This window comes from Cynara cardunculus, assembly GCF_001531365.2.
Source record: "Cynara cardunculus var. scolymus isolate 2C chromosome LG 17, CcrdV1, whole genome shotgun sequence".
NCBI lineage: Eukaryota > Viridiplantae > Streptophyta > Magnoliopsida > Asterales > Asteraceae > Cynara > Cynara cardunculus.
In genome coordinates, this window is record NC_037544.1 from 25,036,715 (window position 1) to 25,041,211 (window position 4,497).

Below are 4,497 nucleotides of genomic sequence, written 5' to 3' on the forward strand. Positions count from 1 at the left end.
ATCTCAACATATCTTCGAGAGTTTGAATAGTTCTTTCACTCTGCCCATCAGTCTGCGGATGATAAGCTGTACTTAGTCAGATTTCAAATCCCAAAGCTTTTGGTAATCCTCCCCAGAACTTTGAAGTAAACCGACTATCTCTATCAGAGATAATGGACAATGGAACATCGTGTCTGGTAACAATTTTCTTGATGTAAATCTGTGCTAGCTTTTCTAAAGAGTATTTTTCTCTTATTGGTAGAAAATGCGCAGATTTAGACAAACGATCAACAATTACCCAAATTACGTCATACCCCTTTGGAGTTCGAGGTAATTTCATAACAAAATCCATGGTAATGTGATCCCATTTCCATACAGGTATCTCTAACGATTGAAGACTTCCATACGGCTTCTGATGTCCAATTTTAACCTATAAACATGTCAGACACTATTCCACATATCGAGCTATGTCTCTTTTAAATCCTAGCCACCAATAAAAAGGTTTTAAATCTCGATACATCTTATTAGTGCCTGGATGGATAGAGTATCGGGATTTATGACTTTCATTTAATACTATACTTCGGATATCTCCAAAATATGGTACCCAAATTCGCCCTTGAAGGCACATAATTCCTTTGTCATTTGGTTCCAAGGTTGAGATCATCTTACCTAACTTTTCTGATTTGATAAGATCTTCTTTCATAGCTTCCTTCTGACATCTCAGAACTTCTTTATGAATATCAGGGACTAAACTTATTCTCATTGCCACCGCTTTAATAGTTCCGCTCTTTTCTTTTCTACTTAAAGCATCAGCTACCACATTAGCTTTTCCTGGGTGGTAAAGAATTTCACAATCATAATCATTAACAAGTTCAATCCACCGACGTTGTCGCATATTTAAATCTTTCTGGTTGAACAAATGTTGTAAACTTTTATGGTCAGTATAAATCTGACATTTCGTTCCCAGAAGATAGTGTCTCCAGATTTTCAGAGCAAATATTACTGCAGCTAACTCCATATCATGAGTTGGATACTGTTTCTCATGCTCTTTCAATTGTCTTGACGATAAGAAATCACTTTTCCTTTTTGCATTAGAACACATCCCAACCCTAACTTTGAAGCATCGCTATAAACCACAAAGTCTTCAGATCCATCTGGTAGAGTTAATACCGGTGCACTACAGAGATGATTCTTTAATAGTTGGAAAACTTCTTGTTGTTCTTTTTTCCACTGAAACTTGACATTCTTTCGAGTCAATTTGGTTTATTACGGCTATTTTAGAAAAGTCTTGAATAAACTTCCTGTAGTAACCTGCCAAACCCAAAAAGCTACGGACTTCAGACGGAGTCTTTGGAGCTTCCCATTTTTCAACTACTTCTATTTTTACTGGATCTACTTGTACTCCAGCTTCTAAGATAACATGACCCAAAAATTGAACTTCTCTTAACCAGAAATCACACTTGGACAATTTAGCATACAACTTTTCTCTTTTCAACAATTCCAGTATCAGACGAAGATGATTTGCGTGTTCTTCTTTAGTCTTAGAGTATATAAAAATATCATCGATAAATACAATAACGAATTTATCAAGATATTCCTTACATACTCTATTCATCAAATCCATAAAGGCTGCGGGCACATTAGTTAGACCGAATGGCATAATTAAAAATTCGTGATGCCCGTACCTTGTTCTAGATGCTGTTGTGGCAACATCTTCTTCCCTGACTTTAAGCTGATGATATCCTGATCTTAAATCAATCTTGAAGAAATAACTTGCTCCTACTAATTGGTCGAACAAGTCATCAATCCTCGGTAAAGGATACTTGTTTTTTATTGTTAATTTATTCAATTCACGATAGTCTATACACATTCGCATAGACCCATCCTTCTTTTTAACGAATAGGACCGGAGCTCCCCAAGGTGAAGTGCTAGGCCTAATAAATCCCTTATCAGTTAAATCTTTCAACTGTGCAACCAGTTCTTTCAATTCAGATGGAGCTAACGGTACGGCACCTTTGCTACAGGTGCAGCCCCTGGTACTAAATCAATTCGAAACTCAATGACTCTATCTGGTGGTAATCCAGATAAGTCTTTCGGAAAAACTTCTGGATATTCACTAACAATCGGAATCGATTCCTCTTTTCTCTTCTCTTTCTTTAAATCAATTACATATGCCAAACACCCTTGGCACTTCTTTCGAATACTTTTCTAAGCTTTCATTACTGACAAAATACTAGTATGATGATTCTGACGATCACCATAAATAACAACTGTTCTCTGGTCTGGCAGAATAATTCTGATTATTTTCTGATTACAAACAATGCTAGTCTGATACTTTGCCAACCAGTCCATACCCACTACTATGTCAAATTCTTTCATTGGTATGGGAAATAACAGGATCGGAAGTTCACAGTTCTCAATAACAATAATACAGTTATTGAACACACTAGTAACAGTTTCCTGACTATTAGCAGTATCAACTACTAATTTATCATYAAGTAGMAYADAATTCAGACATGCAGTTTGAGCAAACAATGGTGATACAAACAAAAAGTTTGCACTAGAGTCAAATAACACCTTAGCACGTATTGAATTCAGGAGGAATGTACCTGTAACTACATCCGGTGATGCTTCTGCCTCGTTCTTAGTCATCTGGAAGGATCGTCCCCGCGCCCTTCCTTGCCCTCCTCTATTCACAGTAGGCCTTCCCCGTGTACCCAACGCATTACTCCCCATTGTTAACTGTGGAGTTCCCGTAATTTCCCCATTTCCTCCGCCAACATATCTCTAGTTATATATTCTGGATGTGGCACCGACCTTTCTTGAACATTTCCAGAGTGGGATTCTTCATGTTCAAAATGTATTTCGGTCCGACCCCTTCCTTGAGACTGATTTCTTCCTCTACCTCGTCCCCTTGGTCTTCCCCGACCTCTATTTCTGGATGTGCTAGTTGGAAGATTAACAGATGACTCTTCCCTTTCTTTAGACTCTGGATGAGCCGTTCTTTCAGATCTTCTAGTTCGGCTAGACATCTGTAGAATTTATTGTTAATAATCACATATTCACATTCCCAAATATAATGAAATATTCAAGTTCAGATGTGTACCTGTAAATTTATAATTACACTGGCCAGATGTAATTAAAATTTACCTTACACACTGTTCTTTCAATTCATCATATTTATTTCCAATGGTGCTAACTATGTCCGGGACCCTTAACATGCAATAAAAYWGTTTAAGTCTAGGTATCATGCTGTTAAATACCTAAATCCCTTAAACTCGGGCTCTGATCCCATTCTATAATGCCCCAATCCACACATTGCATGTAACACATATTTCATACAAAAGAAATACATGATATCATTCCATTCAGGTCCCTTAGTACAAGAATCCAACATGACCAGATACAAGGTCCAAAAATTCAAAATACATTTATTATACTAATCAATCAAAACAGATCTTCAAGCAGAAGCGCATAAAGGAACATATTAAACTTTTCYCKTCCCCTTACTGTCCGAACCTCCTGCAACACATAATTTAAATCACAAAACGAGGGTTAGACCGAAAGGTCTAGTGAGATACCCTATTTAAGTTATTGCAGGGTGAAAATCATCAAAAACCTTTATGGAAAACAATTATTCATATATATAACAAATATATGAATAAATAAGAACTCAATACCAGACTTCTTCCATATTTCAAGCAAGGCTTTCACTTATACAAATCTCATACCTCTGAATCAAACATGTTTCACATAATGCCACTTCTAAACCTTTTAAGTCAAAACAAGGTTTATAAAGCTTCAGGCCAAACCTGACATTTTCTCCTCAATAACATCCAAACTATGATTTCCAATAAGAACCTTGATCCTAAATCTTGAAGTCACAAAAAATAAAGACTCTGGACCATGGTAGTCTTAAAGGATATAATAGAATGAGTTATATCATACAACACATATACCAATGCCACCCTTATATCCAAAGGTACACCTCTCCTTGATATGCCATCCTTATCCCATGAGACACCTCTCCTTGATATACCACCCGTATCCCATGGTACACCTCTCCTTGATATGCCACCCTTATTTCCTCATCAAAATATTTTCACAGAATAATTTCAAATAAACCGCAGCCATTGAAATTATTATCAATACAAAATCATTTCTTTCAAAACTTTCTTTTTATGATAAAATAACATTTCTTATCKAAAACAYAWCATTACATCAAATCCGGTCAATCTTGACTTAGCCGGACTCCAAATCCGGTCAATCTTGACTTAGACGGACTTCAAATCCGGTCAACTATCCGGACAACACATAGAATGAACTTTGTCCGATTTACACTTGGAAATAATTTTCATTAACTTTGTCCGGATAACAAGTCCGGTCAATACCCCACATAAAGCTTAGCCAATTTAAAATAATTCGGCCACCATTTGGTCGTATTCCTACTTCTCAGTATAAAAAGATAATCATTCTTACCAATCATAATCCGATCAACACTTAACCGATTTAAAACAA